This window comes from Pelobates fuscus, chromosome 3 (genome assembly GCF_036172605.1).
Source record: "Pelobates fuscus isolate aPelFus1 chromosome 3, aPelFus1.pri, whole genome shotgun sequence".
Classification (NCBI taxonomy): Eukaryota; Metazoa; Chordata; class Amphibia; order Anura; family Pelobatidae; genus Pelobates; species Pelobates fuscus.
The window spans coordinates 392,604,883-392,631,319 of record NC_086319.1 but is presented as its reverse complement, the minus strand read 5'-3'; the positions used below and the strand labels follow the sequence as shown (position 1 = coordinate 392,631,319).

General features: G+C 39.3%; 17 non-coding genes across 17 annotated transcripts; all 17 read right to left on the bottom strand.

Moving 5' to 3' along the window:
• Positions 1–412: 412 nt before the first annotated feature.
• TRNAE-UUC (transfer RNA glutamic acid (anticodon UUC)) lies at positions 413–484 on the bottom strand. Its single transcript has one exon. It is a non-coding gene; the product is annotated as a tRNA-Glu (tRNA).
• Positions 485–1,673: 1,189 nt separating this feature from the next.
• On the bottom strand, positions 1,674–1,745 carry TRNAE-UUC (transfer RNA glutamic acid (anticodon UUC)). The gene has a single exon. It is a non-coding gene; the product is annotated as a tRNA-Glu (tRNA).
• Positions 1,746–4,195: 2,450 nt separating this feature from the next.
• TRNAE-UUC (transfer RNA glutamic acid (anticodon UUC)) lies at positions 4,196–4,267 on the bottom strand. Its single transcript has one exon. It is a non-coding gene; the product is annotated as a tRNA-Glu (tRNA).
• A 1,423-nt stretch (positions 4,268–5,690) lies between these two features.
• TRNAE-UUC (transfer RNA glutamic acid (anticodon UUC)) lies at positions 5,691–5,762 on the bottom strand. Its single transcript has one exon. It is a non-coding gene; the product is annotated as a tRNA-Glu (tRNA).
• A 1,189-nt stretch (positions 5,763–6,951) lies between these two features.
• On the bottom strand, positions 6,952–7,023 carry TRNAE-UUC (transfer RNA glutamic acid (anticodon UUC)). Its single transcript has one exon. It is a non-coding gene; the product is annotated as a tRNA-Glu (tRNA).
• A 1,189-nt stretch (positions 7,024–8,212) lies between these two features.
• TRNAE-UUC (transfer RNA glutamic acid (anticodon UUC)) lies at positions 8,213–8,284 on the bottom strand. Its single transcript has one exon. It is a non-coding gene; the product is annotated as a tRNA-Glu (tRNA).
• A 1,190-nt stretch (positions 8,285–9,474) lies between these two features.
• On the bottom strand, positions 9,475–9,546 carry TRNAE-UUC (transfer RNA glutamic acid (anticodon UUC)). The gene has a single exon. It is a non-coding gene; the product is annotated as a tRNA-Glu (tRNA).
• A 1,190-nt stretch (positions 9,547–10,736) lies between these two features.
• TRNAE-UUC (transfer RNA glutamic acid (anticodon UUC)) lies at positions 10,737–10,808 on the bottom strand. The gene has a single exon. It is a non-coding gene; the product is annotated as a tRNA-Glu (tRNA).
• A 1,189-nt stretch (positions 10,809–11,997) lies between these two features.
• Positions 11,998–12,069, bottom strand: TRNAE-UUC (transfer RNA glutamic acid (anticodon UUC)). Its single transcript has one exon. It is a non-coding gene; the product is annotated as a tRNA-Glu (tRNA).
• Positions 12,070–13,259: 1,190 nt separating this feature from the next.
• TRNAE-UUC (transfer RNA glutamic acid (anticodon UUC)) lies at positions 13,260–13,331 on the bottom strand. Its single transcript has one exon. It is a non-coding gene; the product is annotated as a tRNA-Glu (tRNA).
• Positions 13,332–15,783: 2,452 nt separating this feature from the next.
• TRNAE-UUC (transfer RNA glutamic acid (anticodon UUC)) lies at positions 15,784–15,855 on the bottom strand. Its single transcript has one exon. It is a non-coding gene; the product is annotated as a tRNA-Glu (tRNA).
• Positions 15,856–17,045: 1,190 nt separating this feature from the next.
• Positions 17,046–17,117, bottom strand: TRNAE-UUC (transfer RNA glutamic acid (anticodon UUC)). The gene has a single exon. It is a non-coding gene; the product is annotated as a tRNA-Glu (tRNA).
• A 2,451-nt stretch (positions 17,118–19,568) lies between these two features.
• Positions 19,569–19,640, bottom strand: TRNAE-UUC (transfer RNA glutamic acid (anticodon UUC)). The gene has a single exon. It is a non-coding gene; the product is annotated as a tRNA-Glu (tRNA).
• A 1,190-nt stretch (positions 19,641–20,830) lies between these two features.
• On the bottom strand, positions 20,831–20,902 carry TRNAE-UUC (transfer RNA glutamic acid (anticodon UUC)). Its single transcript has one exon. It is a non-coding gene; the product is annotated as a tRNA-Glu (tRNA).
• Positions 20,903–22,093: 1,191 nt separating this feature from the next.
• Positions 22,094–22,165, bottom strand: TRNAE-UUC (transfer RNA glutamic acid (anticodon UUC)). The gene has a single exon. It is a non-coding gene; the product is annotated as a tRNA-Glu (tRNA).
• A 2,452-nt stretch (positions 22,166–24,617) lies between these two features.
• On the bottom strand, positions 24,618–24,689 carry TRNAE-UUC (transfer RNA glutamic acid (anticodon UUC)). Its single transcript has one exon. It is a non-coding gene; the product is annotated as a tRNA-Glu (tRNA).
• Positions 24,690–25,879: 1,190 nt separating this feature from the next.
• TRNAE-UUC (transfer RNA glutamic acid (anticodon UUC)) lies at positions 25,880–25,951 on the bottom strand. The gene has a single exon. It is a non-coding gene; the product is annotated as a tRNA-Glu (tRNA).
• Between the last annotated feature and the right edge of the window lie 486 nt (positions 25,952–26,437).

The window sequence follows — 26,437 nt, the reverse complement described above, 5'->3', positions numbered from 1 at the left end:
ATGCAAGGTGCATTGAATCTAATTTTTTGACATGTTTGCAAGACATGACTTCATTGGAAGGTCCTGGATGGGTAAAAAACTAATCTATCTGCATATAATCCTCAAGGGACGCTTTCTTGTGCTTTAGGCAGAAGCGACAATTTCCATTTCAAGCAAAAGTCATTTTTCCCCTGCCAAATAATAAAAAAATTTCATTGAATGTTGATGTGTTCTTTAGAAAAGTCCTGTTCTGTGCACATAAAATATTACGTGTAGTAATTTCTCTCATCCAGGATGTATTGGAATACGATGTTTATTTCTATAATCTGACTAGGAGCAATCTTCAATCCAGTGCGGATAGAATAGTAAACCGGAGACATTAACTTATATGGGTGAGATTAAAATGTGACTAAAGAAGAAAAGCTAAGGGCAATTCCCATACCGGGAGTCGAACCCGGGCCGCCTGGGTGAAAACCAGGAATCCTAACCGCTAGACCATATGGGAAGCTATGTCACCTTTTCTCTAGAGTGGGTAACACAAGACAACCAAAAGTTCTTGGCATTTTGAAAGGTTTCCTAAAATGATTTGTTTTCACCTCTATGTCTGAAAAAACAGGAATCCTAAATGCCAGACCAAGTGAAAAGCTTAACTTATTTTGACACGGATCGGTTGACATAAGGAGAAGGTTGCCTGAAGATTATGCAAGAAAAGGAAGCTCTTGCAAAAAGGCATTATCCTCTTTGGAGCGGGGTTAAACATTGAGCTATGTTTGGGAGCTCACAAACTCCACACTTCGCAAGATTCTTCATACATCTTCTGGAATAAATATATCACAGCACTGCATTGATAGGCTGCTTTAGGTCAAGAAAAGAAAGCCACCAAGCATGATGTTCTACCACCTGAGTGAAAAATCAAGAAGAACCTTAAGCAATACGCCAAATGCAAACCCTTGCCATGCCTGGTTAAATGGTAAATCGTTTAGCTTCTCTGGAGAATCTTTTGATTGACTGATTTTCCCATATAATGAAATGCTGGCATTTTTGGAGACCTTTTGGCACCTTTGCCGTCATGTTCCTTGTGTCCAAAAGATACTTGGGAGTAAAATCTATCACCGAAAAGAAAGGTTTTGGCAACCTTGTGTAAGCTAAAAGCACCCGTTCTAAAGTGCTCTTGGAGGAAGTAAGTTTTTGCAAAGGTGGCGTGGCCTTCTTTGATATCAGCAATATGCCTTAAAAGGGTTTAAACGAGTAAAACTATTAGAGCGTCAGTGTCTTCATGTTAATGCAAGGTGCATTGAATCTAATTTTTTGACATGTTTGCAAGACATGACTTCATTGGAAGGTCCTGGATTGGTAAAAAACTAATCTATCTGCATATAATCCTCAAGGGACGCTTTCTTGTGCTTTAGGCAGAAGCGACAATTTCCATTTCAAGCAAAAGTCATTTTTTCCCTGCCAAATAATAAAAAATTTTCATTGAATGTTGATGTGTTCTTTAGAAAAGTCCTGTTCTGTGCACATAAAATGTTACGTGTAGTAAATTCTCTCATCCAGGATGTATTGGAATACGATGTTTATTTCTATAATCTGACTAGGAGCAATCTTCAATCCAGTGCGGATAGAATAGTAAACCGGAGACATTAACTTATATGGGTGAGATTAAAAGGTGATTAAAGAAGAAAAGCTAAGGACAATTCCCATACCGGGACTCGAACCCGGGCCGCCTGGGTGAAAACCAGGAATCCTAACCGCTAGACCATATGGGAAGCTCTGTCACCTTTTCTCTAGAGTGGGTAACACAAGACAACCAAAAGTTCTTGGCATTTTGAAAGGTTTCCTAAAATGATTTGTTTTCACCTCTATGTCTGAAAAAACAGGAATCCTAAATGCCAGACCAAGTGAAAAGCTTAACTTATTTTGACACGGATCGGTTGACATAAGGAGAAGGTTGCCTGAAGATTATGCAAGAAAAGGAAGCTCTTGCAAAAAGGCATTATCCTCTTTGGAGCGGGGTTAAACATTGAGCTATGTTTGGGAGCTCACAAACTCCACACTTCGCAAGATTCTTCATACATCTTCTGGAATAAATATATCACAGCACTGCATTGATAGGCTGCTTTAGGTCAAGAAAAGAAAGCCACCAAGCATTATGTTCTACCACCTGAGTGAAAAATCAAGAAGAACCTTAAGCAATACGCCAAATGCAAACCCTTGCCATGCCTGGTTAAATGGTAAATCGTTTAGCTTCTCTGGAGAATCTTTTGATTGACTGATTTTCCCATATAATGAAATGCTGGCATTTTTGGAGACCTTTTGGCACCTTTGCCGTCATGTTCCTTGTGTCCAAAAGATACTTGGGAGTAAAATCTATCACCGAAAAGAAAGGTTTTGGCAACCTTGTGGAAGCTAAAAGCACCCGTTCTAAAGTGCTCTTGGAGGAAGTAAGTTTTTGCAAAGGTGGCGTGGCCTTCTTTGATATCAGCAATATGCCTTAAAAGGGTTTAAACGAGTAAAAATATTAGAGCGTCAGTGTCTTGATGTTAATGCAAGGTGCATTGAATCTAATTTTTTGACATGTTTGCAAGACATGACTTCATTGGAAGGTCCTGGATTGGTAAAAAACTAATCTATCTGCATATAATCCTCAAGGGACGCTTTCTTGTGCTTTAGGCAGAAGCGACAATTTCCATTTCAAGCAAAAGTCATTTTTTCCCTGCCAAATAATAAAAAATTTTCATTGAATGTTGATGTGTTCTTTAGAAAAGTCCTGTTCTGTGCACATAAAATGTTACGTGTAGTAAATTCTCTCATCCAGGATGTATTGGAATACGATGTTTATTTCTATAATCTGACTAGGAGCAATCTTCAATCCAGTGCGGATAGAATAGTAAACCGGAGACATCTACTTATATAGGTGAGATTAAAAGGTGACTAAAGAAGAAAAGCTAAGTACAATTCCCATACCGGGAGTCAAACCCCGGCCGCCTGGGTAAAAACCAGGAATCCTAACCGCTAGACCATATGGGAAGCTCTGTCACCTTTTTTCTAGAGTGGGTAACACAAGACAACCAAAAGTTCTTGGCATTTTGAAAGGTTTCCTAAAATGATTTGTTTTCACCTCTATGTCTGAAAAAACAGGAATCCTAAATGCCAGACCAAGTGAAAAGCTTAACTTATTTTGACACGGATCGGTTGACATAAGGAGAAGGTTGCCTGAAGATTATGCAAGAAAAGGAAGCTCTTGCAAAAAGGCATTATCCTCTTTGGAGCGGGGTTAAACATTGAGCTATGTTTGGGAGCTCACAAACTCCACACTTCGCAAGATTCTTCATACATCTTCTGGAATAAATATATCACAGCACTGCATTGATAGGCTGCTTTAGGTCAAGAAAAGAAAGCCACCAAGCATGATGTTCTACCACCTGAGTGAAAAATCAAGAAGAACCTTAAGCAATACGCCAAATGCAAGCCCTTGCCATGCCTGGTTAAATGGTAAATCGTTTAGCTTCTCTGGAGAATCTTTTGATTGACTGATTTTCCCATATAATGAAATGCTGGCATTTTTGGAGACCTTTTGGCACCTTTGCCGTCATGTTCCTTGTGTCCAAAAGATACTTGGGAGTAAAATCTATCACCGAAAAGAAAGGTTTTGGCAACCTTGTGTAAGCTAAAAGCACCCGTTCTAAAGTGCTCTTGGAGGAAGTAAGTTTTTGCAAAGGTGGCGTGGCCTTCTTTGATATCAGCAATATGCCTTAAAAGGGTTTAAACGAGTAAAACTATTAGAGCGTCAGTGTCTTGATGTTAATGCAAGGTGCATTGAATCTAATTTTTTGACATGTTTGCAAGACATGACTTCATTGGAAGGTCCTGGATTGGTAAAAAACTAATCTATCTGCATATAATCCTCAAGGGACGCTTTCTTGTGCTTTAGGCAGAAGCGACAATTTCCATTTCAAGCAAAAGTCATTTTTTCCCTGACAAATAATAAAAAATTTTCATTGAATGTTGATGTGTTCTTTAGAAAAGTCCTGTTCTGTGCACATAAAATGTTACGTGTAGTAAATTCTCTCATCCAGGATGTATTGGAATACGATGTTTATTTCTATAATCTGACTAGGAGCAATCTTCAATCCAGTGCGGATAGAATAGTAAACCGGAGACATTAACTTATATGGGTGAGATTAAAAGGTGATTAAAGAAGAAAAGCTAAGGACAATTCCCATACCGGGAGTCGAACCCGGACCGCCTGGGCGAAAACCAGGAATCCTAACCGCTAGACCATATGGGAAGCTCTGTCACCTTTCCTCTAGAGTGGGTAACACAAGACAACCAAAAGTTCTTGGCATCACCGAAAAGAAAGGTTTTGGCAACCTTGCGGAAGCTAAAAGTACCCGTTCTAAAGTGCTCTTGGAGGAAGTAAGTTTTTGCAAAGGTGGCGTGGCCTTCTTTGATATCAGCAATATGCCTTAAAAGGGCCGCCTGGGTGAAAACCAGGAATCCTAACCGCTAGACCATATGGGAAGCTCTGTCACCTTTTCTCTAGAGTGGGTAACACAAGACAACCAAAAGTTCTTGGCATTTTGAAAGGTTTCCTAAAATGATTTGTTTTCACCTCTATGTCTGAAAAAACAGGAATCCTAAATGCCAGACCAAGTGAAAAGCTTAACTTATTTTGACACGGATCGGTTGACATAAGGAGAAGGTTGCCTGAAGATTATGCAAGAAAAGGAAGCTCTTGCAAAAAGGCATTATCCTCTTTGGAGCGGGGTTAAACATTGAGCTATGTTTGGGAGCTCACAAACTCCACACTTCGCAAGATTCTTCATACATCTTCTGGAATAAATATATCACAGCACTGCATTGATAGGCTGCTTTAGGTCAAGAAAAGAAAGCCACCAAGCATGATGTTCTACCACCTGAGTGAAAAATCAAGAAGAATCTTAAGCAATACGCCAAATGCAAACCCTTGCCATGCCTGGTTAAATGGTAAATCGTTTAGCTTCTCTGGAGAATCTTTTGATTGACTGATTTTCCCATATAATGAAATGCTGGCATTTTTGGAGACCTTTTGGCACCTTTGCCGTCATGTTCCTTGTGTCCAAAAGATACTTGGGAGTAAAATCTGTCACCGAAAAGAAAGGTTTTGGCAACCTTGCGGAAGCTAAAAGTACCCGTTCTAAAGTGCTCTTGGAGGAAGTAAGTTTTTGCAAAGGTGGCGTGGCCTTCTTTGATATCAGCAATATGCCTTAAAAGGGTTTAAACGAGTAAAACTATTAGAGCGTCAGTGTCTTGATGTTAATGCAAGGTGCATTGAATCTAATTTTTTGACATGTTTGCAAGACATGACTTCATTGGAAGGTCCTGGATTGGTAAAAAAACTAATCTATCTGCATATAATCCTCAAGGGACGCTTTCTTGTGCTTTAGGCAGAAGCGACAATTTCCATTTCAAGCAAAAGTCATTTTTTCCCTGCCAAATAATAAAAATTTTTTATTGAATGTTGATGTGTTCTTTAGAAAAGTCCTGTTCTGTGCACATAAAATGTTACGTGTAGTAAATTCTCTCATCCAGGATGTATTGGAATACGATGTTTATTTCTATAATCTGACTAGGAGCAATCTTCAATCCAGTGCGGATAGAATAGTAAACCGGAGACATTAACTTATATGGGTGAGATTAAAAGGTGATTAAAGAAGAAAAGCTAAGGACAATTCCCATACCGGGAGTCGAACCCGGGCCGCCTGGGTGAAAACCAGGAATCCTAACCGCTAGACCATATGGGAAGCTCTGTCACCTTTTCTCTAGAGTGGGTAACACAAGACAATCAAAAGTTCTTGGCATTTTGAAAGGTTTCCTAAAATGATTTGTTTTCACCTCTATGTCTGAAAAAACAGGAATCCTAAATGCCAGACCAAGTGAAAAGCTTAACTTATTTGGACACGGATCGGTTGACATAAGGAGAAGGTTGCCTGAAGATTATGCAAGAAAAGGAAGCTCTTGCAAAAAGGCATTATCCTCTTTGGAGCGGGGTTAAACATTGAGCTATGTTTGGGAGCTCACAAACTCCACACTTCGCAAGATTCTTCATACATCTTCTGGAATAAATATATCACAGCACTGCATTGATAGGCTGCTTTAGGTCAAGAAAAGAAAGCCACCAAGCATGATGTTCTACCACCTGAGTGAAAAATCAAGAAGAACCTTAAGCAATACGCCAAATGCAAGCCCTTGCCATGCCTGGTTAAATGGTAAATCGTTTAGCTTCTCTGGAGAATCTTTTGATTGACTGATTTTCCCATATAATGAAATGCTGGCATTTTTGGAGACCTTTTGGCACCTTTGCCGTCATGTTCCTTGTGTCCAAAAGATACTTGGGAGTAAAATCTGTCACCGAAAAGAAAGGTTTTGGCAACCTTGCGGAAGCTAAAAGTACCCGTTCTAAAGTGCTCTTGGAGGAAGTAAGTTTTTGCAAAGGTGGCATGGCTTTCTTTGATATCAGCAATATGCCTTAAAAGGGTTTAAACGAGTAAAACTATTAGAGCGTCAGTGTCTTGATGTTAATGCAAGGTGCATTGAATCTAATTTTTTGACATGTTTGCAAGACATGACTTCATTGGAAGGTCCTGGATTGGTAAAAAACTAATCTATCTGCATATAATCCTCAAGGGACGCTTTCTTGTGCTTTAGGCAGAAGCGACAATTTCCATTTCAAGCAAAAGTCATTTTTCCCCTGCCAAATAATAAAAAAATTTCATTGAATGTTGATGTGTTCTTTAGAAAAGTCCTGTTCTGTGCACATAAAATATTACGTGTAGTAATTTCTCTCATCCAGGATGTATTGGAATACGATGTTTATTTCTATAATCTGACTAGGAGCAATCTTCAATCCAGTGCGGATAGAATAGTAAACCGGAGACATTAACTTATATGGGTGAGATTAAAATGTGACTAAAGAAGAAAAGCTAAGGGCAATTCCCATACCGGGAGTCGAACCCGGGCCGCCTGGGTGAAAACCAGGAATCCTAACCGCTAGACCATATGGGAAGCTCTGTCACCTTTTCTCTAGAGTGGGTAACACAAGACAATCAAAAGTTCTTGGCATTTTGAAAGGTTTCCTAAAATGATTTGTTTTCACCTCTATGTCTGAAAAAACAGGAATCCTAAATGCCAGACCAAGTGAAAAGCTTAACTTATTTGGACACGGATCGGTTGACATAAGGAGAAGGTTGCCTGAAGATTATGCAAGAAAAGGAAGCTCTTGCAAAAAGGCATTATCCTCTTTGGAGCGGGGTTAAACATTGAGCTATGTTTGGGAGCTCACAAACTCCACACTTCGCAAGATTCTTCATACATCTTCTGGAATAAATATATCACAGCACTGCATTGATAGGCTGCTTTAGGTCAAGAAAAGAAAGCCACCAAGCATGATGTTCTACCACCTGAGTGAAAAATCAAGAAGAACCTTAAGCAATACGCCAAATGCAAGCCCTTGCCATGCCTGGTTAAATGGTAAATCGTTTAGCTTCTCTGGAGAATCTTTTGATTGACTGATTTTCCCATATAATGAAATGCTGGCATTTTTGGAGACCTTTTGGCACCTTTGCCGTCATGTTCCTTGTGTCCAAAAGATACTTGGGAGTAAAATCTGTCACCGAAAAGAAAGGTTTTGGCAACCTTGCGGAAGCTAAAAGTACCCGTTCTAAAGTGCTCTTGGAGGAAGTAAGTTTTTGCAAAGGTGGCATGGCTTTCTTTGATATCAGCAATATGCCTTAAAAGGGTTTAAACGAGTAAAACTATTAGAGCGTCAGTGTCTTGATGTTAATGCAAGGTGCATTGAATCTAATTTTTTGACATGTTTGCAAGACATGACTTCATTGGAAGGTCCTGGATTGGTAAAAAACTAATCTATCTGCATATAATCCTCAAGGGACGCTTTCTTGTGCTTTAGGCAGAAGCGACAATTTCCATTTCAAGCAAAAGTCATTTTTCCCCTGCCAAATAATAAAAAAATTTCATTGAATGTTGATGTGTTCTTTAGAAAAGTCCTGTTCTGTGCACATAAAATATTACGTGTAGTAATTTCTCTCATCCAGGATGTATTGGAATACGATGTTTATTTCTATAATCTGACTAGGAGCAATCTTCAATCCAGTGCGGATAGAATAGTAAACCGGAGACATTAACTTATATGGGTGAGATTAAAATGTGACTAAAGAAGAAAAGCTAAGGGCAATTCCCATACCGGGAGTCGAACCCAGGCCGCCTGGGTGAAAACCAGGAATCCTAACCGCTAGACCATATGGGAAGCTCTGTCACCTTTTCTCTAGAGTGGGTAACACAAGACAACCAAAAGTTCTTGGCATTTTGAAAGGTTTCCTAAAATGATTTGTTTTCACCTCTATGTCTGAAAAAACAGGAATCCTAAATGCCAGACCAAGTGAAAAGCTTAACTTATTTTGACACGGATCGGTTGACATAAGGAGAAGGTTGCCTGAAGATTATGCAAGAAAAGGAAGCTCTTGCAAAAAGGCATTATCCTCTTTGGAGCGGGGTTAAACATTGAGCTATGTTTGGGAGCTCACAAACTCCACACTTCGCAAGATTCTTCATACATCTTCTGGAATAAATATATCACAGCACTGCATTGATAGGCTGCTTTAGGTCAAGAAAAGAAAGCCACCAAGCATGATGTTCTACCACCTGAGTGAAAAATCAAGAAGAACCTTAAGCAATACGCCAAATGCAAACCCTTGCCATGCCTGGTTAAATGGTAAATCGTTTAGCTTCTCTGGAGAATCTTTTGATTGACTGATTTTCCCATATAATGAAATGCTGGCATTTTTGGAGACCTTTTTGCACCTTTGCCGTCATGTTCCTTGTGTCCAAAAGATACTTGGGAGTAAAATCTATCACCGAAAAGAAAGGTTTTGGCAACCTTGTGTAAGCTAAAAGCACCCGTTCTAAAGTGCTCTTGGAGGAAGTAAGTTTTTGCAAAGGTGGCGTGGCCTTCTTTGATATCAGCAATATGCCTTAAAAGGGTTTAAACGAGTAAAACTATTAGAGCGTCAGTGTCTTGATGTTAATGCAAGGTGCATTGAATCTAATTTTTTGACATGTTTGCAAGACATGACTTCATTGGAAGGTCCTGGATTGGTAAAAAAACTAATCTATCTGCATATAATCCTCAAGGGACGCTTTCTTGTGCTTTAGGCAGAAGCGACAATTTCCATTTCAAGCAAAAGTCATTTTTTCCCTGCCAAATAATAAAAAAATTTCATTGAATGTTGATGTGTTCTTTAGAAAAGTCCTGTTCTGTGCACATAAAATATTACGTGTAGTAAATTCTCTCATCCAGGATGTATTGGAATACGATGTTTATTTCTATAATCTGACTAGGAGCAATCTTCAACCCAGTGCGGATAGAATAGTAAACTGGAGACATTAACTTATATGGGTGAGATTAAAATGTGATTAAAGAAGAAAAGCTAAGGACAATTCCCATACCGGGAGTCGAACCCGGGCCGCCTGGGTGAAAACCAGGAATCCTAACCGCTAGACCATATGGGAAGCTCTGTCACCTTTTCTCTAGAGTGGGTAACACAAGACAACCAAAAGTTCTTGGCATTTTGAAAGGTTTCCTAAAATGATTTGTTTTCACCTCTATGTCTGAAAAAACAGGAATCCTAAATGCCAGACCAAGTGAAAAGCTTAACTTATTTTGACACGGATCGGTTGACATAAGGAGAAGGTTGCCTGAAGATTATGCAAGAAAAGGAAGCTCTTGCAAAAAGGCATTATCCTCTTTGGAGCGGGGTTAAACATTGAGCTATGTTTGGGAGCTCACAAACTCCACACTTCGCAAGATTCTTCATACATCTTCTGGAATAAATATATCACAGCACTGCATTGATAGGCTGCTTTAGGTCAAGAAAAGAAAGCCACCAAGCATTATGTTCTACCACCTGAGTGAAAAATCAAGAAGAACCTTAAGCAATACGCCAAATGCAAACCCTTGCCATGCCTGGTTAAATGGTAAATCGTTTAGCTTCTCTGGAGAATCTTTTGATTGACTGATTTTCCCATATAATGAAATGCTGGCATTTTTGGAGACCTTTTGGCACCTTTGCCGTCATGTTCCTTGTGTCCAAAAGATACTTGGGAGTAAAATCTATCACCGAAAAGAAAGGTTTTGGCAACCTTGTGGAAGCTAAAAGCACCCGTTCTAAAGTGTTCTTGGAGGAAGTAAGTTTTTGCAAAGGTGGCGTGGCCTTCTTTGATATCAGCAATATGCCTTAAAAGGGTTTAAACGAGTAAAACTATTAGAGCGTCAGTGTCTTGATGTTAATGCAAGGTGCATTGAATCTAATTTTTTGACATGTTTGCAAGACATGACTTCATTGGAAGGTCCTGGATTGGTAAAAAAACTAATCTATCTGCATATAATCCTCAAGGGACGCTTTCTTGTGCTTTAGGCAGAAGCGACAATTTCCATTTCAAGCAAAAGTCATTTTTTCCCTGCCAAATAATAAAAATTTTTCATTGAATGTTGATGTGTTCTTTAGAAAAGTCCTGTTCTGTGCACATAAAATGTTACGTGTAGTAAATTCTCTCATCCAGGATGTATTGGAATACGATGTTTATTTCTATAATCTGACTAGGAGCAATCTTCAATCCAGTGCGGATAGAATAGTAAACTGGAGACATTAACTTATATGGGTGAGATTAAAATGTGACTAAAGAAGAAAAGCTAAGGACAATTCCCATACCGGGAGTCGAACCCGGGCCGCCTGGGTGAAAACCAGGAATCCTAACCGCTAGACCATATGGGAAGCTCTGTCACCTTTTCTCTAGAGTGGGTAACACAAGACAACCAAAAGTTCTTGGCATTTTGAAAGGTTTCCTAAAATGATTTGTTTTCACCTCTATGTCTGAAAAAACAGGAATCCTAAATGCCAGACCAAGTGAAAAGCTTAACTTATTTTGACACGGATCGGTTGACATAAGGAGAAGGTTGCCTGAAGATTATGCAAGAAAAGGAAGCTCTTGCAAAAAGGCATTATCCTCTTTGGAGCAGGGTTAAACATTGAGCTATGTTTGGGAGCTCACAAACTCCACACTTCGCAAGATTCTTCATACATCTTCTGGAATAAATATATCACAGCACTGCATTGATAGGCTGCTTTAGGTCAAGAAAAGAAAGCCACCAAGCATTATGTTCTACCACCTGAGTGAAAAATCAAGAAGAACCTTAAGCAATACGCCAAATGCAAACCCTTGCCATGCCTGGTTAAATGGTAAATCGTTTAGCTTCTCTGGAGAATCTTTTGATTGACTGATTTTCCCATATAATGAAATGCTGGCATTTTTGGAGACCTTTTGGCACCTTTGCCGTCATGTTCCTTGTGTCCAAAAGATACTTGGGAGTAAAATCTATCACCGAAAAGAAAGGTTTTGGCAACCTTGCGGAAGCTAAAAGTACCCGTTCTAAAGTGCTCTTGGAGGAAGTAAGTTTTTGCAAAGGTGGCGTGGTCTTCTTTGATATCAGCAATATGCCTTAAAAGGGTTTAAACGAGTAAAACTATTAGAGCGTCAGTGTCTTGATGTTAATGCAAGGTGCATTGAATCTAATTTTTTGACATGTTTGCAAGACATGACTTCATTGGAAGATCCTGGATTGGTAAAAAACTAATCTATCTGCATATAATCCTCAAGGGACACTTTCTTGTGCTTTAGGCAGAAGCGACAATTTCCATTTCAAGCAAAAGTCATTTTTTCCCTGCCAAATAATAAAAAATTTTTATTGAATGTTGATGTGTTCTTTAGAAAAGTCCTGTTCTGTGCACATAAAATGTAACGTGTAGTAAATTCTCTCATCCAGGATGTATTGGAATACGATGTTTATTTCTATAATCTGACTAGGAGCAATCTTCAATCCAGTGCGGATAGAATAGTAAACCGGAGACATTAACTTATATGGGTGAGATTAAAATGTGACTAAAGAAGAAAAGCTAAGGACAATTCCCATACCGGGAGTCGAACCCAGGCCGCCTGGGTGAAAACCAGGAATCCTAACCGCTAGACCATATGGGAAGCTCTGTCACCTTTTCTCTAGAGTGGGTAACACAAGACAACCAAAAGTTCTTGGCATTTTGAAAGGTTTCCTAAAATGATTTGTTTTCACCTCTATGTCTGAAAAAACAGGAATCCTAAATGCCAGACCAAGTGAAAAGCTTAACTTATTTTGACACGGATCGGTTGACATAAGGAGAAGGTTGCCTGAAGATTATGCAAGAAAAGGAAGCTCTTGCAAAAAGGCATTATCCTCTTTGGAGCGGGGTTAAACATTGAGCTATGTTTTGGAGCTCACAAACTCCACACTTCGCAAGATTCTTCATACATCTTCTGGAATAAATATATCACAGCACTGCATTGATAGGCTGCTTTAGGTCAAGAAAAGAAAGCCACCAAGCATGATGTTCTACCACCTGAGTGAAAAATCAAGAAGAACCTTAAGCAATATGCCAAATGCAAACCCTTGCCATGCCTGGTTAAATGGTAAATCGTTTAGCTTCTCTGGAGAATCTTTTGATTGACTGATTTTCCCATATAATGAAATGCTGGCATTTTTGGAGACCTTTTGGCACCTTTGCCGTCATGTTCCTTGTGTCCAAAAGATACTTGGGAGTAAAATCTATCACCGAAAAGAAAGGTTTTGGCAACCTTGCGGAAGCTAAAAGTACCCGTTCTAAAGTGCTCTTGGAGGAAGTAAGTTTTTGCAAAGGTGGCGTGGTCTTCTTTGATATCAGCAATATGCCTTAAAAGGGTTTAAACGAGTAAAACTATTAGAGCGTCAGTGTCGTGATGTTAATGCAAGGTGCATTGAATCTAATTTTTTGACATGTTTGCAAGACATGACTTCATTGGAAGGTCCTGGATTGGTAAAAAACTAATCTATCTGCATATAATCCTCAAGGGACGCTTTCTTGTGCTTTAGGCAGAAGCGACAATTTCCATTTCAAGCAAAAGTCATTTTTTCCCTGCCAAATAATAACATTTTGTTTATTGAATGTTGATGTGTTCTTTAGAAAAGTCCTGTTCTGTGCACATAAAATGTAACGTGTAGTAAATTCTCTCATCCAGGATGTATTGGAATACGATGTTTATTTCTATAATCTGACTAGGAGCAATCTTCAATCCAGTGCGGATAGAATAGTAAACCGGAGACATCTACTTATATGGGTGAGAACAAAAGGTGACTAAAGAAGAAAAGCTAAGGACAATTCCCATACCGGGAGTCGAACCCAGGCCGCCTGGGTGAAAACCAGGAATCCTAACCGCTAGACCATATGGGAAGCTCTGTCACCTTTTCTCTAGAGTGGGTAACACAAGACAACCAAAAGTTCTTGGCATTTTGAAAGGTTTCCTAAAATGATTTGTTTTCACCTCTATGTCTGAAAAAACAGGAATCCTAAATGCCAGACCAAGTGAAAAGCTTAACTTATTTTGACACGGATCGGTTGACATAAGGAGAAGGTTGCCTGAAGATTATGCAAGAAAAGGAAGCTCTTGCAAAAAGGCATTATCCTCTTTGGAGCGGGGTTAAACATTGAGCTATGTTTGGGAGCTCACAAACTCCACACTTCGCAAGATTCTTCATACATCTTCTGGAATAAATATATCACAGCACTGCATTGATAGGCTGCTTTAGGTCAAGAAAAGAAAGCCACCAAGCATGATGTTCTACCACCTGAGTGAAAAATCAAGAAGAACCTTAAGCAATACGCCAAATGCAAACCCTTGCCATGCCTGGTTAAATGGTAAATCGTTTAGCTTCTCTGGAGAATCTTTTGATTGACTGATTTTCCCATATAATGAAATGCTGGCATTTTTGGAGACCTTTTGGCACCTTTGCCGTCATGTTCCTTGTGTCCAAAAGATACTTGGGAGTAAAATCTGTCACCGAAAAGAAAGGTTTTGGCAACCTTGCGGAAGCTAAAAGTACCCGTTCTAAAGTGCTCTTGGAGGAAGTAAGTTTTTGCAAAGGTGGCGTGGCCTTCTTTGATATCAGCAATATGCCTTAAAAGGGTTTAAACGAGTAAAACTATTAGAGCGTCAGTGTCTTGATGTTAATGCAAGGTGCATTGAATCTAATTTTTTGACATGTTTGCAAGACATGACTTCATTGGAAGGTCCTGGATTGGTAAAAAACTAATCTATCTGCATATAATCCTCAAGGGACGCTTTCTTGTGCTTTAGGCAGAAGCGACAATTTCCATTTCAAGCAAAAGTCATTTTTTCCCTGCCAAATAATAACATTTTGTTTATTGAATGTTGATGTGTTCTTTAGAAAAGTCCTGTTCTGTGCACATAAAATGTAACGTGTAGTAAATTCTCTCATCCAGGATGTTTTGGAATACGATGTTTATTTCTATAATCTGACTAGGAGCAATCTTCAATCCAGTGCGGATAGAATAGTAAACCGGAGACATCTACTTATATGGGTGAGAACAAAAGGTGACTAAAGAAGAAAAGCTAATGACAATTCCCATACCAGGAGTCGAACCCGGTCCACCTGGGTGAAAACCAGGAATCCTAACCGCTAGACCATATGGGAAGCTCTGTCACCTTTTCTCTAGAGTGGGTAACACAAGACAACCAAAAGTTCTTGGCATTTTGAAAGGTTTCCTAAAATGATTTGTTTTCACCTCTATGTCTGAAAAAACAGGAATCCTAAATGCCAGACCAAGTGAAAAGCTTAACTTATTTTGACACGGATCGGTTGACATAAGGAGAAGGTTGCCTGAAGATTATGCAAGAAAAGGAAGCTCTTGCAAAAAGGCATTATCCTCTTTGGAGCGGGGTTAAACATTGAGCTATGTTTTGGAGCTCACAAACTCCACACTTCGCAAGATTCTTCATACATCTTCTGGAATAAATATATCACAGCACTGCATTGATAGGCTGCTTTAGGTCAAGAAAAGAAAGCCACCAAGCATGATGTTCTACCACCTGAGTGAAAAATCAAGAAGAACCTTAAGCAATATGCCAAATGCAAACCCTTGCCATGCCTGGTTAAATGGTAAATCGTTTAGCTTCTCTGGAGAATCTTTTGATTGACTGATTTTCCCATATAATGAAATGCTGGCATTTTTGGAGACCTTTTGGCACCTTTGCCGTCATGTTCCTTGTGTCCAAAAGATACTTGGGAGTAAAATCTATCACCGAAAAGAAAGGTTTTGGCAACCTTGCGGAAGCTAAAAGTACCCGTTCTAAAGTGCTCTTGGAGGAAGTAAGTTTTTGCAAAGGTGGCGTGGTCTTCTTTGATATCAGCAATATGCCTTAAAAGGGTTTAAACGAGTAAAACTATTAGAGCGTCAGTGTCTTGATGTTAATGCAAGGTGCATTGAATCTAATTTTTTGACATGTTTGCAAGACATGACTTCATTGGAAGGTCCTGGATTGGTAAAAAACTAATCTATCTGCATATAATCCTCAAGGGACGCTTTCTTGTGCTTTAGGCAGAAGCGACAATTTCCATTTCAAGCAAAAGTCATTTTTTCCCTGCCAAATAATAACATTTTGTTTATTGAATGTTGATGTGTTCTTTAGAAAAGTCCTGTTCTGTGCACATAAAATGTAACGTGTAGTAAATTCTCTCATCCAGGATGTATTGGAATACGATGTTTATTTCTATAATCTGACTAGGAGCAATCTTCAATCCAGTGCGGATAGAATACTAAACCGGAGACATTAATTTATATGGGTGAGATTAAAAGGTGACTAAAGAAGAAAAGCTAAGGACAATTCCCATACCGGGAGTCGAACCCGGGCCACCTGGGTGAAAACCAGGAATCCTAACCGCTAGACCATATGGGAAGCTCTGTCACCTTTTCTCTAGAGTGGGTAACACAAGACAACCAAAAGTTCTTGGCATTTTGAAAGGTTTCCTAAAATGATTTGTTTTCACCTCTATGTCTGAAAAAACAGGAATCCTAAATGCCAGACCAAGTGAAAAGCTTAACTTATTTTGACACGGATCGGTTGACATAAGGAGAAGGTTGCCTGAAGATTATGCAAGAAAAGGAAGCTCTTGCAAAAAGGCATTATCCTCTTTGGAGCGGGGTTAAACATTGAGCTATGTTTGGGAGCTCACAAACTCCACACTTCGCAAGATTCTTCATACATCTTCTGGAATAAATATATCACAGCACTGCATTGATAGGCTGCTTTAGGTCAAGAAAAGAAAGCCACCAAGCATGATGTTCTACCACCTGAGTGAAAAATCAAGAAGAACCTTAAGCAATACGCCAAATGCAAGCCCTTGCCATGCCTGGTTAAATGGTAAATCGTTTAGCTTCTCTGGAGAATCTTTTGATTGACTGATTTTCCCATATAATGAAATGCTGGCATTTTTGGAGACCTTTTGGCACCTTTGCCGTCATGTTCCTTGTGTCCAAAAGATACTTGGGAGTAAAATCTATCACCGAAAAGAAAGGTTTTGGCAACCTTGTGGAAGCTAAAAGCACCCGTTCTAAAGTGCTCTTGGAGGAAGTAAGTTTTTGCAAAGGTGGCGTGGCCTTCTTTGATATCAGCAATATGCCTTAAAAGGGTTTAAACGAGTAAAACTATTAGAGCGTCAGTGTCTTGATGTTAATGCAAGGTGCATTGAATCTAATTTTTTGACATGTTTGCAAGTCATGACTTCATTGGAAGGTCCTGGATTGGTAAAAAACGAATCTATCTGCATATAATCCTCAAGGGACGCTTTCTTGTGCTTTAGGCAGAAGCGACAATTTCCATTTCAAGCAAAAGTCATTTTTTCCCTGCCAAATAATAACATTTTGTTTATTGAATGTTGATGTGTTCTTTAGAAAAGTCCTGTTCTGTGCACATAAAATGTAACGTGTAGTAAATTCTCTCATCCAGGATGTATTGGAATACGATGTTTATTTCTATAATCTGACTAGGAGCAATCTTCAATCCAGTGCGGATAGAATAGTAAACGGGAGACATTAATTTATATGGGTGAGATTAAAAGGTGACTAAAGAAGAAAAGCTAAGGACAATTCCCATACCGGGAGTCGAACCCGGGCCGCCTGGGTGAAAACCAGGAATCCTAACCGCTAGACCATATGGGAAGCTCTGTCACCTTTTCTCTAGAGTGGGTAACACAAGACAACCAAAAGTTCTTGGCATTTTGAAAGGTTTCCTAAAATGATTTGTTTTCACCTCTATGTCTGAAAAAACAGGAATCCTAAATGCCAGACCAAGTGAAAAGCTTAACTTATTTTGACACGGATCGGTTGACATAAGGAGAAGGTTGCCTGAAGATTATGCAAGAAAAGGAAGCTCTTGCAAAAAGGCATTATCCTCTTTGGAGCGGGGTTAAACATTGAGCTATGTTTGGGAGCTCACAAACTCCACACTTCGCAAGATTCTTCATACATCTTCTGGAATAAATATATCACAGCACTGCATTGATAGGCTGCTTTAGGTCAAGAAAAGAAAGCCACCAAGCATGATGTTCTACCACCTGAGTGAAAAATCAAGAAGAATCTTAAGCAATACGCCAAATGCAAGCCCTTGCCATGCCTGGTTAAATGGTAAATCGTTTAGCTTCTCTGGAGAATCTTTTGATTGACTGATTTTCCCATATAATGAAATGCTGGCATTTTTGGAGACCTTTTGGCACCTTTGCCGTCATGTTCCTTGTGTCCAAAAGATACTTGGGATTAAAATCTATCACTGAAAAGAAAGGTTTTGGCAACCTTGCGGAAGCTAAAAGTACCCGTTCTAAAGTGCTCTTGGAGGAAGTAAGTTTTTGCAAAGGTGGCGTGGCCTTCTTTGATATCAGCAATATGCCTTAAAAAGGTTTAAACGAGTAAAACTATTAGAGCGTCAGTGTCTTGATGTTAATGCAAGGTGCATTGAATCTAATTTTTTGACATGTTTGCAAGACATGACTTCATTGGAAGGTCCTGGATTGGTAAAAAACGAATCTATCTGCATATAATCCTCAAGGGACGCTTTCTTGTGCTTTAGGCAGAAGCGACAATTTCCATTTCAAGCAAAAGTCATTTTTTCCCTGCCAAATAATAACATTTTGTTTATTGAATGTTGATGTGTTCTTTAGAAAAGTCCTGTTCTGTGAACATAAAATGTTACGTGTAGTAAATTCTCTCATCCAGGATGTATTGGAATACGATGTTTATTTCTATAATCTGACTAGGAGCAATCTTCAATCCAGTGCGGATAGAATAGTAAACCGGAGACATTAATTTATATGGGTGAGATTAAAAGGTGACTAAAGAAGAAAAGCTAAGGACAATTCCCATACCGGGAGTCGAACCCGGGCCGCCTGTGTGAAAACCAGGAATCCTAACCGCTAGACCATATGGGAAGCTCTGTCACCTTTTCTCTAGAGTGGGTAACACAAGACAACCAAAAGTTCTTGGCATTTTGAAAGGTTTCCTAAAATGATTTGTTTTCACCTCTATGTCTGAAAAAACAGGAATCCTAAATGCCAGACCAAGTGAAAAGCTTAACTTATTTTGACACGGATCGGTTGACATAAGGAGAAGGTTGCCTGAAGCTTATGCAAGAAAAGGAAGCTCTTGCAAAAAGGCATTATCCTCTTTGGAGCGGGGTTAAACATTGAGCTATGTTTGGGAGCTCACAAACTCCACACTTCGCAAGATTCTTCATACATCTTCTGGAATAAATATATCACAGCACTGCATTGATAGGCTGCTTTAGGTCAAGAAAAGAAAGCCACCAAGCATTATGTTCTACCACCTGAGTGAAAAATCAAGAAGCACCTTAAGCAATACGCCAAATGAAAACCCTTGCCATGCCTGGTTAAATGGTAAATCGTTTAGCTTCTCTGGAGAATCTTTTGATTGACTGATTTTCCCATATAATGAAATGCTGGCATTTTTGGAGACCTTTTGGCACCTTTGCCGTCATGTTCCTTGTGTCCAAAAGATACTTGGGAGTAAAATCTATCACCGAAAAGAAAGGTTTTGGCAACCTTGTGGAAGCTAAAAGCACCCGTTCTAAAGTGCTCTTGGAGGAAGTAAGTTTTTGCAAAGGTGGCGTGGCCTTCTTTGATATCAGCAATATGCCTTAAAAGGGTTTAAACGAGTAAAACTATTAGAGCGTCAGTGTCTTGATGTTAATGCAAGGTGCACTGAATCTAATTTTTTGACATGTTTGCAAGACATGACTTCATTGGAAGATCCTGGATTGGTAAAAAACTAATCTATCTGCATATAATCCTCAAGGGACGCTTTCTTGTGCTTTAGGCAGAAGCGACAATTTCCATTTCAAGCAAAAGTCATTTTTTCCCTGCCAAATAATAAAAAATTTTCATTGAATGTTGATGTGTTCTTTAGAAAAGTCCTGTTCTGTGCACATAAAATGTAACGTGTAGTAAATTCTCTCATCCAGGATGTATTGGAATACGATGTTTATTTCTATAATCTGACTAGGAGCAATCTTCAATCCAGTGCGGATAGAATAGTAAACCGGAGACATTAACTTATATGGGTGAGATTAAAATGTGACTAAAGAAGAAAAGCTAAGGACAATTCCCATACCGGGAGTCGAACCCGGGCCACCTGGGTGAAAACCAGGAATCCTAACCGCTAGACCATATGGGAAGCTCTGTCACCTTTTTTCTAGAGTGGGTAACACAAGACAGCCAAAAGTTCTTGGCATTTTGAAAGGTTTCCTAAAATGATTTGTTTTCACCTCTATGTCTGAAAAAACAGGAATCCTAAATGCCAGACCAAGTGAAAAGCTTAACTTATTTTGACACGGATCGGTTGACATAAGGAGAAGGTTGCCTGAAGATTATGCAAGAAAAGGAAGCTCTTGCAAAAAGGCATTATCCTCTTTGGAGCGGGGTTAAACATTGAGCTATGTTTGGGAGCTCACAAACTCCACACTTCGCAAGATTCTTCATACATCTTCTGGAATAAATATATCACAGCACTGCATTGATAGGCTGCTTTAGGTCAAGAAAAGAAAGCCACCAAGCATGATGTTCTACCACCTGAGTCAAAAATCAAGAAGAACCTTAAGCAATACGCCAAATGCAAGCCCTTGCCATGCCTGGTTAAATGGTAAATCGTTTAGCTTCTCTGGAGAATCTTTTGATTGACTGATTTTCCCATATAATGAAATCCTGGCATTTTTGGAGACCTTTTGGCACCTTTGCCGTCATGTTCCTTGTGTCCAAAAGATACTTGGGAGTAAAATCTATCACGGAAAAGAAAGGTTTTGGCAACCTTGTGGAAGCTAAAAGCACCCGTTCTAAAGTGCTCTTGGAGGAAGTAAGTTTTTGCAAAGGTGGCGTGGCCTTCTTTGATATCAGCAATATGCCTTAAAAGGGTTTAAACGAGTAAAACTATTAGAGCGTCAGTGTCTTGATGTTAATGCAAGGTGCATTGAATCTAATTTTTTGACATGTTTGCAAGACATGACGTCATTGGAAGATCCTGGATTGGTAAAAAACTAATCTATCTGCATATAATCCTCAAGGGACGCTTTCTTGTGCTTTAGGCAGAAGCGACAATTTCCATTTCAAGCAAAAGTCATTTTTTCCCTGCCAAATAATAACATTTTGTTTATTGAATGTTGATGTGTTCTTTAGAAAAGTCCTGTTCTGTGCACATAAAATGTTACGTGTAGTAAATTCTCTCATCCAGGATGTATTGGAATACGATGTTTATTTCTATAATCTGACTAGGAGCAATCTTCAATCCAGTGCGGATAGAATAGTAAACCGGAGACATCTACTTATATGGGTGAGAACAAAAGGTGACTAAAGAAGAAAAGCTAAGGACAATTCCCATACCGGGAGTCGAACCCAGGCCGCCTGGGTGAAAACCAGGAATCCTAACCGCTAGACCATATGGGAAGCTCTGTCACCTTTTCTCTAGAGTGGGTAACACAAGACAACCAAAAGTTCTTGGCATTTTGAAAGGTTTCCTAAAATGATTTGTTTTCACCTCTATGTCTGAAAAAACAGGAATCCTAAATGCCAGACCAAGTGAAAAGCTTAACTTATTTTGACACGGATCGGTTGACATAAGGAGAAGGTTGCCTGAAGATTATGCAAGAAAAGGAAGCTCTTGCAAAAAGGCATTATCCTCTTTGGAGCGGGGTTAAACATTGAGCTATGTTTGGGAGCTCACAAACTCCACACTTCGCAAGATTCTTCATACATCTTCTGGAATAAATATATCACAGCACTGCATTGATAGGCTGCTTTAGGTCAAGAAAAGAAAGCCACCAAGCATGATGTTCTACCACCTGAGTGAAAAATCAAGAAGAACCTTAAGCAATACGCCAAATGCAAACCCTTGCCATGCCTGGTTAAATGGTAAATCGTTTAGCTTCTCTGGAAAATCTTTTGATTGACTGATTTTCCCATATAATGAAATGCTGGCATTTTTGGAGACCTTTTGGCACCTTTGCCGTCATGTTCCTTGTGTCCAAAAGATACTTGGGAGTAAAATCTGTCACCGAAAAGAAAGGTTTTGGCAACCTTGCGGAAGCTAAAAGTACCCGTTCTAAAGTGCTCTTGGAGGAAGTAAGTTTTTGCAAAGGTGGCGTGGCCTTCTTTGATATCAGCAATATGCCTTAAAAGGGTTTAAACGTGTAAAACTATTAGAGCGTCAGTGTCTTGATGTTAATGCAAGGTGCATTGAATCTAATTTTTTGACATGTTTGCAAGACATGACTTCATTGGAAGGTCCTGGATTGGTAAAAAACGAATCTATCTGCATATAATCCTCAAGGGATGCTTTCTTGTGCTTTAGGCAGAAGCGACAATTTCCATTTCAAGCAAAAGTCATTTTTTTCCCTGCCAAATAATAACATTTTGTTTATTGAATGTTGATGTGTTCTTTAGAAAAGTCCTGTTCTGTGCACATAAAATGTAACGTGTAGTAAATTCTCTCATCCAGGATGTATTGGAATACGATGTTTATTTCTATAATCTGACTAGGAGCAATCTTCAATCCAGTGCGGATAGAATAGTAAACCGGAGACATCTACTTATATGGGTGAGAACAAAAGGTGACTAAAGAAGAAAAGCTAAGGACAATTCCCATACCGGGAGTCGAACCCGGGCCGCCTGGGTGAAAACCAGGAATCCTAACCGCTAGACCATATGGGAAGCTCTGTCACCTTTTCTCTAGAGTGGGTAACACAAGACAACCAAAAGTTCTTGGCATTTTGAAAGGTTTCCTAAAATGATTTGTTTTCACCTCTATGTCTGAAAAAACAGGAATCCTAAATGCCAGACCAAGTGAAAAGCTTAACTTATTTTGACACGGATCGGTTGACATAAGGAGAAGGTTGCCTGAAGATTATGCAAGAAAAGGAAGCTCTTGCAAAAAGGCATTATCCTCTTTGGAGCGGGGTTAAACATTGAGCTATGTTTGGGAGCTCACAAACTCCACACTTCGCAAGATTCTTCATACATCTTCTGGAATAAATATATCACAGCACTGCATTGATAGGCTGCTTTAGGTCAAGAAAAGAAAGCCACCAAGCATGATGTTCTACCACCTGAGTGAAAAATCAAGAAGAATCTTAAGCAATACGCCAAATGCAAGCCCTTGCCATGCCTGGTTAAATGGTAAATCGTTTAGCTTCTCTGGAGAATCTTTTGATTGACTGATTTTCCCATATAATGAAATGCTGGCATTTTTGGAGACCTTTTGGCACCTTTGCCGTCATGTTCCTTGTGTCCAAAAGATACTTGGGATTAAAATCTATCACTGAAAAGAAAGGTTTTGGCAACCTTGCGGAAGCTAAAAGTACCCGTTCTAAAGTGCTCTTGGAGGAAGTAAGTTTTTGCAAAGGTGGCGTGGCCTTCTTTGATATCAGCAATATGCCTTAAAAAGGTTTAAACGAGTAAAACTATTAGAGCGTCAGTGTCTTGATGTTAATGCAAGGTGCATTGAATCTAATTTTTTGACATGTTTGCAAGACATGACTTCATTGGAAGGTCCTGGATTGGTAAAAAACGAATCTATCTGCATATAATCCTCAAGGGACGCTTTCTTGTGCTTTAGGCAGAAGCGACAATTTCCATTTCAAGCAAAAGTCATTTTTTCCCTGCCAAATAATAACATTTTGTTTATTGAATGTTGATGTGTTCTTTAGAAAAGTCCTGTTCTGTGAACATAAAATGTTACGTGTAGTAAATTCTCTCATCCAGGATGTATTGGAATACGATGTTTATTTCTATAATCTGACTAGGAGCAATCTTCAATCCAGTGCGGATAGAATAGTAAACCGGAGACATTAATTTATATGGGTGAGATTAAAAGGTGACTAAAGAAGAAAAGCTAAGGACAATTCCCATACCGGGAGTCGAACCCGGGCCGCCTGTGTGAAAACCAGGAATCCTAACCGCTAGACCATATGGGAAGCTCTGTCACCTTTTCTCTAGAGTGGGTAACACAAGACAACCAAAAGTTCTTGGCATTTTGAAAGGTTTCCTAAAATGATTTGTTTTCACCTCTATGTCTGAAAAAACAGGAATCCTAAATGCCAGACCAAGTGAAAAGCTTAACTTATTTTGACACGGATCGGTTGACATAAGGAGAAGGTTGCCTGAAGCTTATGCAAGAAAAGGAAGCTCTTGCAAAAAGGCATTATCCTCTTTGGAGCGGGGTTAAACATTGAGCTATGTTTGGGAGCTCACAAACTCCACACTTCGCAAGATTCTTCATACATCTTCTGGAATAAATATATCACAGCACTGCATTGATAGGCTGCTTTAGGTCAAGAAAAGAAAGCCACCAAGCATTATGTTCTACCACCTGAGTGAAAAATCAAGAAGCACCTTAAGCAATACGCCAAATGAAAACCCTTGCCATGCCTGGTTAAATGGTAAATCGTTTAGCTTCTCTGGAGAATCTTTTGATTGACTGATTTTCCCATATAATGAAATGCTGGCATTTTTGGAGACCTTTTGGCACCTTTGCCGTCATGTTCCTTGTGTCCAAAAGATACTTGGGAGTAAAATCTATCACCGAAAAGAAAGGTTTTGGCAACCTTGTGGAAGCTAAAAGCACCCGTTCTAAAGTGCTCTTGGAGGAAGTAAGTTTTTGCAAAGGTGGCGTGGCCTTCTTTGATATCAGCAATATGCCTTAAAAGGGTTTAAACGAGTAAAACTATTAGAGCGTCAGTGTCTTGATGTTAATGCAAGGTGCACTGAATCTAATTTTTTGACATGTTTGCAAGACATGACTTCATTGGAAGATCCTGGATTGGTAAAAAACTAATCTATCTGCATATAATCCTCAAGGGACGCTTTCTTGTGCTTTAGGCAGAAGCGACAATTTCCATTTCAAGCAAAAGTCATTTTTTCCCTGCCAAATAATAACATTTTGTTTATTGAATGTTGATGTGTTCTTTAGAAAAGTCCTGTTCTGTGCACATAAAATGTAACGTGTAGTAAATTCTCTCATCCAGGATGTATTGGAATACGATGTTTATTTCTATAATCTGACTAGGAGCAATCTTCAATCCAGTGCGGATAGAATACTAAACCGGAGACATTAATTTATATGGGTGAGATTAAAAGGTGACTAAAGAAGAAAAGCTAAGGACAATTCCCATACCGGGAGTCGAACCCGGGCCACCTGGGTGAAAACCAGGAATCCTAACCGCTAGACCATATGGGAAGCTCTGTCACCTTTTCTCTAGAGTGGGTAACACAAGACAACCAAAAGTTCTTGGCATTTTGAAAGGTTTCCTAAAATGATTTGTTTTCACCTCTATGTCTGAAAAAACAGGAATCCTAAATGCCAGACCAAGTGAAAAGCTTAACTTATTTTGACACGGATCGGTTGACATAAGGAGAAGGTTGCCTGAAGATTATGCAAGAAAAGGAAGCTCTTGCAAAAAGGCATTATCCTCTTTGGAGCGGGGTTAAACATTGAGCTATGTTTGGGAGCTCACAAACTCCACACTTCGCAAGATTCTTCATACATCTTCTGGAATAAATATATCACAGCACTGCATTGATAGGCTGCTTTAGGTCAAGAAAAGAAAGCCACCAAGCATGATGTTCTACCACCTGAGTGAAAAATCAAGAAGAACCTTAAGCAATACGCCAAATGCAAGCCCTTGCCATGCCTGGTTAAATGGTAAATCGTTTAGCTTCTCTGGAGAATCTTTTGATTGACTGATTTTCCCATATAATGAAATGCTGGCATTTTTGGAGACCTTTTGGCACCTTTGCCGTCATGTTCCTTGTGTCCAAAAGATACTTGGGAGTAAAATCTATCACCGAAAAGAAAGGTTTTGGCAACCTTGTGGAAGCTAAAAGCACCCGTTCTAAAGTGCTCTTGGAGGAAGTAAGTTTTTGCAAAGGTGGCGTGGCCTTCTTTGATATCAGCAATATGCCTTAAAAGGGTTTAAACGAGTAAAACTATTAGAGCGTCAGTGTCTTGATGTTAATGCAAGGTGCATTGAATCTAATTTTTTGACATGTTTGCAAGTCATGACTTCATTGGAAGGTCCTGGATTGGTAAAAAACGAATCTATCTGCATATAATCCTCAAGGGACGCTTTCTTGTGCTTTAGGCAGAAGCGACAATTTCCATTTCAAGCAAAAGTCATTTTTTCCCTGCCAAATAATAACATTTTGTTTATTGAATGTTGATGTGTTCTTTAGAAAAGTCCTGTTCTGTGCACATAAAATGTAACGTGTAGTAAATTCTCTCATCCAGGATGTATTGGAATACGATGTTTATTTCTATAATCTGACTAGGAGCAATCTTCAATCCAGTGCGGATAGAATAGTAAACGGGAGACATTAATTTATATGGGTGAGATTAAAAGGTGACTAAAGAAGAAAAGCTAAGGACAATTCCCATACCGGGAGTCGAACCCGGGCCGCCTGGGTGAAAACCAGGAATCCTAACCGCTAGACCATATGGGAAGCTCTGTCACCTTTTCTCTAGAGTGGGTAACACAAGACAACCAAAAGTTCTTGGCATTTTGAAAGGTTTCCTAAAATGATTTGTTTTCACCTCTATGTCTGAAAAAACAGGAATCCTAAATGCCAGACCAAGTGAAAAGCTTAACTTATTTTGACACGGATCGGTTGACATAAGGAGAAGGTTGCCTGAAGATTATGCAAGAAAAGGAAGCTCTTGCAAAAAGGCATTATCCTCTTTGGAGCGGGGTTAAACATTGAGCTATGTTTGGGAGCTCACAAACTCCACACTTCGCAAGATTCTTCATACATCTTCTGGAATAAATATATCACAGCACTGCATTGATAGGCTGCTTTAGGTCAAGAAAAGAAAGCCACCAAGCATGATGTTCTACCACCTGAGTGAAAAATCAAGAAGAATCTTAAGCAATACGCCAAATGCAAGCCCTTGCCATGCCTGGTTAAATGGTAAATCGTTTAGCTTCTCTG